General features: G+C 29.0%; 1 long non-coding RNA gene across 1 annotated transcript; it reads right to left on the reverse strand.

Annotated features, from left to right (window-relative positions):
* Nucleotides 1-11,036: 11,036 nt before the first annotated feature.
* On the reverse strand, nt 11,037-11,811 carry LOC122586173. Its single transcript, XR_006321889.1, has 2 exons — nt 11,539-11,811; nt 11,037-11,356 (listed from the first exon to the last, which is right to left on the reverse strand). It is a non-coding gene; the product is annotated as an uncharacterized LOC122586173 (long non-coding RNA).
* Nucleotides 11,812-12,087: the final 276 nt, after the last annotated feature.

Genomic DNA, 12,087 nt, shown 5'->3' on the forward strand with positions numbered 1-12,087 from the left:
TAAATCAGAATGTGACTCAACTCGTAAAAGTCGTAACGTTTTTACATATTACATTATATAATATAATATAATATACTTATATATATGTCACTTTTTTTAACATCTATATAATATAGTATAATTATATTATGTGACATTTATGTCTATTTATGTCATTTTGTATATTTTATTAAAAGTTTCATCTACTTTGTCAAACACTTTTATATCTTTAAAAAGCTTTCGGCTACAGCTATTGGTTACAACTAACAGTTACCAGCTTACAGCTATAGTTACCAGCTAACAGCTACCATATAGTTTTGGCAAACATACCCGTAATCTTCTTTCAAACTCTCTGATCATCTTGTGAACTCCAACGGTTATACAAAATTAGGCCTAAATTAAAAATGTACCGCAGAGGCGCAGAGTTACAACTTAACGTTATTCCTACGACATTCTGGAAATCATCACATTTGGGCCTTGAAATCATTGTATTTGGGCCTTCTATCGATCTGTCACTTACTTGGGCTGATATCCTCTCTCAAAGTGATCTGTTCCAGTGTTGTACAATACGATAAATTGTACATTGCAATAAATTAATATCAACTAGTTTTTGATCCTGGACGTTGCTCCGGGAGACATTACGTAACATCTACACATGTGAAAAAAATTATATAAAAATAAAACTTTCGTGACAAAAGTTAAAAAGTGAAAATTTATGTGGTAAAAAGTAAAGAAAAGAAAACTTTGGTGGTTGAAGTTGAAAGTTTTGAAGCTATGTGGTAAAAAGTTAAGAATATGAAACTTCGTTGACAAAACTTAAAAATTCAAAAATAAAGTAAAAGAATGAAACTTTCCTGACAAAAGTTGAAAAAATAAAAGTATAAAAAGTAAATAAACCTAAACTTTTGTACGGAAAGTAGAAGAAACGAAAGTAATGTGACAAAAAGTTTATTAAATTTATGTGATAAAAAGTAAAGAGAATGAAACTTTTGTTACAAAAGTTAGAAAAACAAAAGTTTAAAAAGTAAATAACACAAAAATTTCGTGCAAGAAGTAAAAGAAATAAAAGTTATATGACAAAAGTAAAAGTTTAAAAGTAAGAGAATGAAATTTTCCTCGCAAAAGTTGAAAAAATAAAGTATAAAAAGTAAGTAAACCTAAACTTTTGTGTGGAAAGTATAAGAAGCGAAAGTGATGTGGCAAAAGTAAAAGAACGAAAAATTTAGTAAATTTATGTGATAAAATAGTAAATAGAATCAAACTTTTGTTACAAAAGTTAGAAAAATAAAAGTTTAAAAAGTAAATAACACAAAATTTTCGTGCAAAAAGTAAAAGAAATTAAAGTTATGTGACAAAAAGTAAAAGTTTCAATGATAAAAAATAAAAAGAATGAAGTTTCGTGGCGAAAACTAGGAAAATGAAAGAAAAAAAAAAAACATGCATGCAAGCTGCTGAGTCAGCAGCCTGCTAGACTACTTCTACTATAGCTAACACTACCATAAATGTTAGATATAATAATAATCAATAATAACTTTTAAAAAACATCAACAATCTATATATTATACCTTAATTAAAATGTTTTTGGGTAATTAATAATTATTTGGTTTTGTTACTTATCCACTAAAGTCTTGGGTTTTCTAATTTAACAACCAAATATTATATCTTTTAATTAATTATATCTTAATTAAAATGTTTTGGGTTTAGTAGTAAACTATTTGGTTTTTTACTTTTGTCATTAAAGTCTTGAATTTTTTTAATTTTACCACCAAATGTTATATCTTTTAATTAATAAATATTTTAGATTTTTATATTTTAACCACTTAACTCATGCATATTCTATGTTAGCCACCAAATATTATATTTTTTAATATTTGGGAATTAATCACGGGAAGACTATTTGGTATTTTCGCTTTTGTCACTAAAGTCTTTGATTTTCTAATTTAGCCATGAAATGTTAAGTCTCATAATAAATATTTTGTTTTTTTTAAAAAAAAAATTAGCCACCAAACTATGTTTTTTCCCTTTTAGCCACAAAATTTTTATATTTTTACATTTGTCCAAAGTTCTAGAACCCACTTTTGGACTTCACCGCCAACTTTTTGTGTCTTAGCACTTATAGTGTGCAAGTTTTTCATCTCTATCACTTTCACCACTTAAGTTATTAGTTTATTTTGTCTGTCGTCTGCCAGATTTTTCATATTTCTATATCGCTATCAATGTTAATTTTGTGTTTTAAAATTTACGGTGCATTGTTCAGCCATGTTTTTTTTATTATTTTTTTTGTTTTTTTTATGGTGGTAGCTATTACGAGTAACATGTAAAAGCTCTATATATAGGGTTAATTACAAAATGGTACCTAAATTATCCACCATACTGCATAAATCATACATATGGTTTATTAATTACGTCCGTCATACCCAAACTTACCATTTTTCCACTCGGATCAGACCTAGACCAGACGTCCATTAGTTGTGTTGTTAAGTGCCCCCATGTACAGGTATGAAATCTATAATTTTCATTATACTTCAGGTACCATTTTTGTAATTTATTCTTATTATTAATATTTTAGTTTATGACACTATATTTTATAAAATTATTTAATAATAATTATTATTGTTAATAACTTTTATTTAGTAATAAATTATAATTTTATAAAAAAATATTCTATAAATTAATATTTATTTTTTAAAAAAATATTTACTTTTGTTTTATGAAATAATATTTAATTTTTATAAAATATTATTTCTTTTCTATAAAAGTTATTAGTTTTTATTAAAAAAAGTATTTTATTGAAAACTATAAATGAATTGAATTATAGATCTATAAATATTTTGATAAATGCGTATTTTCATATTTATTTATTTTTTTAAAAAATGGATGGTAGTTGTGTAGGTACTAATGCGATACAATAGATACATATTTATCAAGATCATTATAGATATATAATTAAATATGTAATAGTTTTTAATAAAATAAAAATATTAGAAAAATAATATCCTTTATAGACTAATAATAATTTTTTTTATAAAAATAAAATGTTATATAATTTTAAAACAATTCAAATATTTATAAAATGTTAATAGATTTTTATAAAAATTATAAATTATTAGTACATAATAATCATTAACCATAATATTTTTAATTAATTATTACAATACTTGTTGATAAAATATAATTATATAAAGTATTAATAATAAGGGTAGATTACAAAAATGGTACCTGAAGTATAGTAAAAATTACAGATTTCATACCTGTACATCAAAGAGAGCGTGCAAAATGACAAAAATACCCCTCACGTGCACGGCACATGGGGCACTTAACAACACAACTAACGGACGTTTGGTTCAGGTATGGTCCAAGTGGAAAAATGGTAAGTTTGGGTATGAAGGGTGTAATTAATAAATCCTGGGTATGATTTGTGTAATATGGTGGATAGTTCAGGTACCAATAGCAGGTGAAATGATAGTTACAAAATATACATAAAGCAGATAGGCCGGGAGAAAGTGTTGGACTTGAACCTTTTTTCTTCTAAGTCCATCATATGATGTGGGTAGATGCTAAAGCCCATCAGGCCCAAATTATAAGGTCTTTTACTTCTCACATATCTAAGTAACTAACTACTAGTCTACTATTGCCTTGTACGTGATTGATGCCATGATGTGTACAGTACTACAGTGTATGAAATTGTTTGAAGTCATTTTTGTTTTTGGTGATGTAAATATCAGCGACTTCTCTCCAAAAATTGTTTGAGGCCTGGTTCACCTGGAATTTTGCGAAGGCGAAAAAGTGTAAAATGTTGGTTGTTTTATATAGTTTGTGTTTTATCGAGTGATACAACTTGGAAAGGTACAATTATCCAGCAAACCCAACGCTAAATATGTTACATGTTATGATGTATAAATATATTCGGCATTGGTTTCATTTTCAAGATATCTGTCTAATCATTTTCTATAATATAATTGGGTTAAGTATCTCGGAGTGTAGGTAACTTTGCAACTTTTCCTATTATGTGTATCCATAAAAAATTTTGAACATTTTATTTAAATATCTCGCTAAATTGAACACTTAATATAAAATATTTACGTTTACCAATCAAAAACTTTTACATGGCGAGCTCATATAGTTGCCACGTATACATTTTTACATTATGCGTTTAATTTAGCGAGATACTTACATAAAATGTTTAAAATTTTTGATACATACACATAATAGAAAAAGTTACAAAGTTACTTACACTCCGGGATACTAAACCCAATATAATTCCAACAATACGAATCACAGTTTATTTTAAGGTGAGCATGACGAGTTTAATTATAAATTTCCCTAATCTTAAAAGTTATCGGTAAATTAAAAGTAGGTTTACGAATATCGAGCATAACTCATAATCATATTTGGATAATATATTACTATCTTCTTTATATATATATATACTAAAAGACAACTGACCTAATGACTAATTGGTCAATCATAACTCTTAATTTTATTAAAATTGACTTTTGATGATGTCATTATTTATTTTTAATAAAATTTTAATTAATTAACATATAATATCTCAATTAATTTACTTAATCTTAATATATACTAAAAAGTTTATTAATATAATCTCAGTTAACCAATCATAATCTTCAATTTTTCAAAGTTAGTTAAATCAACATGTCTAAATTAGTTTACACATTTTGATTTTCCATCCCTTTAACTAAATTTAAAAATAAGTAATAATCTAATGCATAATCTCTATTTAATTTGTAACAAGTTTATAATTAGGATCATCATTATTATTACTGTTAATTAGAAGCAAACTATATTTAAGATACAAATTATTCTTATATAAAATCAAACCTACAAATAAAAACACGAAATAGGAAATCATTGAAAAACCCACGAATCAGCTGCTACTTTTATTGTTCTTAACAACCATGGCTAACGAAAATAAACTGACTTTTTTGCAAGACATCAATGAGAATTCGGTCAATTGTGCAATCAAAATTAAGATATTGTTTTTCTGAAAGAATTTATATAAAAGAAATTATGTTACACCATCCTTTAACATTCACTATTAACATATGAATATCTCAATTTTTTTAAAGTATATTTTACACTTAACGTAAGTCTTTTTTTTTGTTCCATATAATAATTTTTATATTGATAATGTTGTAAAACTCGTGTATTTTTAATATTAATTTGTACTTTCACTTTTAGCAACATGTTAGATGGTTAAATTCAATTCGGAGGTGGAGAGAGCCATCGAGAGAGGAGATCAAGAATTCCGGTATTTCTTAGATTATTCCTGGACCCAATTCAAGATACAAAAAATTAGGATGTGAGCGGCAAAAACAAAATTTGGCTTAAACACGAGTAATAAAAATTGTATGCATGATTGTGTATGTAAATTATGATATCTATGTACCTTAAAAAAAAAAAATGACCATCAAGGACATTGCCCCACTTCTTATAATTAACAAACAATGTTTGTTAAAGAAAAAATATAGATATGTATGGCCGGATTTGCATTAACCCGATGCATGCCTTTCGCATCTAGTACACCATATATAGATCTTGAATCATCATCGATCAATATCTCCTAGCATTTTACGCGTCGATCCATGCGGATGAATTGAAGTGGACATAGAGAGTATATATGTGACATGTTGATGAAGAGTATAGTTTTGTTTTAAGTTGAGCCAAGGTTGCGGAAGTCACTAATCGTTCCCAGGTTGGTTGAAAAGCGAGTTGGGAGTATTCGGGTGTATGCGGTGAGTACTCGGGGTCAAAGTGGCCAAGTCGGAGAGTACTCAGAGTAATCGGCCTACTCGACACCCTACCTTGTAGCGAGTACTCAGAAAGTACTCGGCTCTACTCGGTGAGTTTTACAACAGTGAGTTGAGCAATCGGCCAAGAAACTTTAATTAAAAGATCCAATAGCCAGATTATATTTTTTTCCTATTGCTATCTCACTCTGAATGGGCTGTCTAGAAAATATTATCGGTGAAAATCTTCTTCTTCTTTTCTACTAAAAAGTTATTACGAGTATATATCTGGCTTTGGATCACAAACCCAGCTCTATCCATTTCAAATTCGTGTATATTAAAAGATAATTGGATGGAAACACCTGATCCCATGTACCATTTGGTACCCACTAATTTCCTAGCCAGGCTAGTGTCCAAGTGATTCTCAAACACTTGATAATCCCCTGATTATCTCAAGTTTTGTCTTTGACAAGACTCGAACTTAATTAAGACCTTCACTGAAAAGTGACGGCTGGTGGCTATTGGGCTATTACTCAATGGTTATATTCGTGTATATTTGATACATATATACAATAAATGTATTTTAAGCTGAATACGTAATAACTTGTAATAGACTTTCAGGTGTATGATTTGATGCATTATATTCTGAAAGTTTTATGTAGGTATATTTTTTACGAGTAGTTGTTTTTTTGAAGGCTGAGATTTTCCTCTTTTTAACAGCAATATATCTTTATTGAACTTCAACAAAATCCCAATAACCTTGTTTTTTATCCAAAAGACTAGCAAAACCACCAAATGGACTAATCCTATATTGGCTTTAAAGGTAGCAATGTACTATTATAAAACTCCTAGCAAATCACTAGTAAGTCATTAGAGTACATATGTATCAATACAAAGCTATCATTTAAGGCATTAGAAGAAATAATAAACAAACATGATACATCCGAAAGAAAACTTAACCTAGTACATATTTATTGAGCAATAAGGAATGGGGACATACAGCATCAATGCTGACTAGGTAGTTGTACATGTGGTCCTATATGTATATTTTATTTACGGAAAATTATTCTATTTAATACTTTTAAATTATCCCGAATACTTATAATTAAAATCAAAAAACTTAAGAAAATAACTCAAATAGCCCCTCCATCGACCTAGAGTAATGAGCCTTGAACCCAGAAATGATTTCCAAACAACTTGGTGGACAAAATATATATGTTTAATTCCGATCTCATGTAAAGGACATTTGCCTTTTTCTTATCATTTAAGTAAAATCTGAAAGTATTGGTATATGGTCACGTTAATATAAACGTATGTTCAGAAAATAATTAAGCTTACGGGATCACACGAAAAAGCACGTATACTCTATGCATGTAAATATGTTCACGAAATGATTAATAAACATTTGTTAAAAGTTAAATAGATTTGTTTATTAATTAATTAAATAAGAATGATTTAAATGTAATTTATGAATTAGAATTGTTTCCCAATTACATTAGAGATGGGGCCCAAAATTTCAAGGCTTTTAGGGTCGTGACTAAACTTGTTCATCAAGTTTAAAACCCCTACAATTAATCCCTATATATAGGGTTAAGCCTTAAGGGTTTTTCATTCAATTAAGACAATTAGATTTGTGAAAAACCTATATATTTTCTCTTCTCTTTCTTCTCTTGGTTCGATCGACATCAACAAAACTTAAAGGGTTTTTCAGTTTTGGGGTTCGACTACAAGGGTTAAAACACAAGGGGTTGTGGGTTCGTGATCGGGCACTAGCATACATACATAGAGGTGTCAAGGTGCGATCGCAGAGAGGTTTTACTTTAAACCCTAAATAATAATAATAATCATTATTATTACTAAGCTAAAATGTACACATTCATTTTTACTTTGTTAAGTAGTTATATTTCATATAATTCTCTCCGATGCGTACTCGTGTAATTACTTGTTATAATAGTCATGAATCCTTACAGAAAGAAGTCTTTCTACCTAGATAAAAATAATGTATGTCTATATCTTAACTTCCTGATACACGAGGTATTGAAACCCAAAGTGGGTAATTTCTTTCTGATGATGAATCCAAGATAGAAAGAGCAAATAATTTGCAAACATCACTCCAACCATGCCAACCAACTCCTTATGTGGTCCTATATGTAAAAAACGTACGATCGAAGAAAGGAAAACAGCTCTTATTTACTTTCTTTTAACAAAGACAATGAAATCTTCAGTAGGGCATGAGGAAAATTAAAGTCTCATCGTACACATATTAAATAGCTTCCATTCATTTCTCCAATTTTTATGTCATTGATTAGTTAGCATATATACTTTGAAAAATGGTACAAAATTGTTCATCGTGTTCATTATTATATAAATGTGCCTACTGCAAAAGTAGATTAATTAGTACCATTGCGCATTTGCCTTATATATATATATAAGGAGTCGCTATAGATATAGCAGCTTTTGCCTTTAGATGTAGAAATATATATATAGTGTGGGGGTCCTAATTAGAGTGGTCTTATTTGTATTTATAGAAAAAACTATGTAGAAATTAATCGTCATTCATGAATCTGCAGGTTTGGTGTCTGAAAGTTATAAGCATCAATTTTCCATTATTATTGTAAAAAGATGGCAAAGTACAATCAATAATTCGCGAGAGTGATGAGCCTGCAATAACCACATGTTTTTCTTTATACATCAGCTGATATGGTAGAAAGTTTACATCAGATTTTTGTATTCATTTGCGATGGACTACGTGGCCGTTTGACATTGGCCGTTTGAAATTGATGATTGAATAATCACATTATCGGTCGTTTGATTCTTGGTGAATGCTGATTTTTAGAATATGTACCCCCCCTTTTCGAGATTCTGAAATTAGTTTTACTATACCTAAGTTGCCTTAATGAGAAAATCACCTAGATATTAAAACATGAAATCCATACTTTTATATAAGGTAGTAATACTTTTTGATAAAAAAAAACAAATACTAAAAAGAACAAACCAGAGATATGATAAATATCATTAATTTTGAAGATGTTTTGTTCTTAAAGAGAAAATTGAAGTACTTTTCTTTTGAAATAATTAATTAGCACCTGGTTAAACATCAACTTTGTAAAGTTGTAGGTGAACAAATAGAGAATACTAGTTCTAATTGCAAGAATTTGTCATCTAAAATGAGTAACTTTCAATTCCAAGCATGTGAATATGATAAACCGAATGAGCTAGCTAACAATAAACCAATAACAACTATATGTATATAAACTACCATTTAAGACAGATCAATTAATGCACCAAATACTAATTTCAAAATCTAGTAAAACTAGCTCATTGGATGTCACATTAGAATTATTACAATAACTATAAGCATAGGCCCTAAGCCTATAGTCCCACAATATATAGGATGATAATAACTGATCATATGTTTGTTACATACGCCTGAAATCATAACAGCAAAAGGTGGCCCAAATGGGCCATAAACTACTACTATTCAACTAATGTATGCTTAGATCATGAATCACAAAAGAACAACATATTTACAAAAAGGCAATAATGAATCTAGCTAGGTGTACGTATAACACATATATGCATTGCAACTTTTTCTAATTGATCAGCATGCTGTTAGCTAGTCTAATCAGCAATGATAATTGTTATATTTAGATTCAATTAACAACATATGCAGGTAGAAATTTTTAAGTGCATTCATTATATAAAACCAATTAAGATCTTTCCGAATAATAATTGATATATAGGAGAAAACAAATCCTCATGTACAGACAAGCTTGTGTGTGCAAAGTGAAAACATGTATAACACGTGCATAAGGTCTCATTTGTTTGTCTATTTCTGCTACTTACAATCGTCACTTTTACAAGGCTACATTTAACTATTTTATCACGTCATATACAAATAGACACAAAAAGTTTTATATACAATAATGAATGTGATATAGTTGAAACTCCTTAGAACTTATAAAGATATGTTACCATCTTACCCTAAGGTGGTGTTGGTCAACAGAATTTGATAGAATCTGATGCATCAGTTAAATTTTAATTTCATTATTAAGTGTGTTTAGTATTTAAAGACAAAGGAATATCATTCCGTTAATATGTAAACATTTCTTCATTTAATAGAATCACCATTCTTTGGGGTTTAAGGAAGGAATATCATTCTGCCCATCAATTGAATCTTCAAAATATAAAAAACTTCATTTATTCAAGTTCCAATTGATTTGACAAATTCCATTATATTAAAAAAAATATTTGGTGAACCAAACGCAATGTCCTAAGGGGTTAGGGTCGTTTGGTTTAAACAAGAAAAAAATCCAAATAACTTTGCATTAGATTCCTTCAAAATCTTCTAAGCAAAACGACTCCTAATTAATATCTTTAACATATTGAAACTACTACCAAAATTGACTACCTCCAAGGTAACTTAATTAGTGGTTCTTGATATCCTTACAATAGTTCTAAGGTTCATCTTGAGGTTGGCACGCGAAAGTATTGTGAAATGAGCGAATCCCTTGGGTAACTTGGAGAGATAAAACGCTGCTTAATCTAACCATCCATCTAAATCCTCTTAAATAGGTAGCTAGTTTAGATGTAATCATTTATGTTATCTATTAAAGAAAATGGCTTTTTAAAAAAGAAAAAAAAAATATTTCAACCTTTGATCGAAAAACCTAAAATACATCTCTCTTTATTCATTAAACTAAACATTTCGTCTAATATATATACCTATAATACTTCTAATATTGCGCGGACACATGCAAGGTAGTCTATATTTGATTATTCGGTTATCCTTTTATAATAGGCCATCCTATCCCAGATTGTTTAAAAAGTTATACACATTGTTAGAATGAAAATCAAAAAGCACAATCACTAGGATCGGAATGGTATCTTAGATGGTGGGGCCACAAAATGATATTAATCGAGGTTTTCCTTGATCTATCTCTACACACCCAACAATATACTCGTAACCTGGAAATAAGATGTGAGACACACTTAAAAATATACAAGTTAAACAAACAGGCACAAATTAAGAAAAAATTAGGACAGCTAGCAATATAATCCATAACCCCGGCCATTACCCTCCTCGCACTGGTGATCGAATGACCCTTCATTGGATCTCCACCACGTACACCTTCATTAATTAGTTCATCACATCTTTAAAAACGTTGGTTGTACGTAATTAGTTATAAGCTAGATTAGTTCCAAGTTGTACATGGGTCAGTTGCATTAATTACTTAGTCTGTCACTCAGTGTGGTTCATACACTTTTTGTATGTTAAGTATTATTAACCAATTCAAAGATGAAGAAACATAGATATAGATATCTTTAAATATATACACAAGCTAGCTAGGAGCATAACTAATTACAACTTACTCCACACTATAGGTACCACAAAAATAACACACAAATAACATGTAACACCAGCTTTCTATAAAATTCTTTTTAACTAAAAATATAGCCGCAGCCGGTATTATTGGTCAGTCTAAATTGCAGTAAATCTCCGGTCTCCATAAATGAAAAGATGGGAAAATTAACCCTTTCTCTTCATGTGTGGCTTCTCTTTCTTGAATATATACTAATTAATTAAAATAGATCTTTAATAAAGAGCTCCAATTACCTGTTCTAAAAACCTACGGAATAATAAATAAAAACAACCATTAGCCAAACACAGTCATAAAACAAGATAATATTTCGGTTCATCAATCAATTAATTTACGCGTATCTATATTCAAGATTCATATATAATTTCTATATATGGAGAATAAGAATTTTATTATATCAAACACACGCATATATAGACACACGTACGTACTATATATTGGTGCAGGAATCATAACCTCAGTTGGTTAACATCGTACATCGATAAGCTTGAGATAGATCGAATTGTAATACAGTCGATTGATTTCTGATGCAGCATCATCAAGATTCGCATATGTCCCAAAAAAGACTAGCTAGCAGGGAATAATATTACTATGTGAATCTTGATGATACCGCACCAGTAAGCAATGACAATTTTTGCTAATATAGATTTGGGCTTCATTATCAAGTGTATATGTTTAGGTGAACCTAGCTTATCAAGATTAAGAAAACCCTAATCTCTGAAAGTATACAAAGAAATAATAACTCAAGATATATATATATACCCACACAAAGAAAGTATTTAACGAATATAAATTTCTTGTGATTAATTTATCACCATATAAATGATCTTCAACGAGGATTTCATCATTAAGGAATTGAAAAAGAAACTTTAAGATTATTTGGGGTAGTTTAGAAATAGAGTAATTTGGCGATAAAAATTTTAAGGACGAATCGAGTTTGAAATAAAAAGAAAAATAAATAACTAAATTAAAGAAAACTT

This window comes from Erigeron canadensis, chromosome 1, assembly GCF_010389155.1.
Source record: "Erigeron canadensis isolate Cc75 chromosome 1, C_canadensis_v1, whole genome shotgun sequence".
In the NCBI taxonomy this organism is placed as follows: domain Eukaryota; kingdom Viridiplantae; phylum Streptophyta; class Magnoliopsida; order Asterales; family Asteraceae; genus Erigeron; species Erigeron canadensis.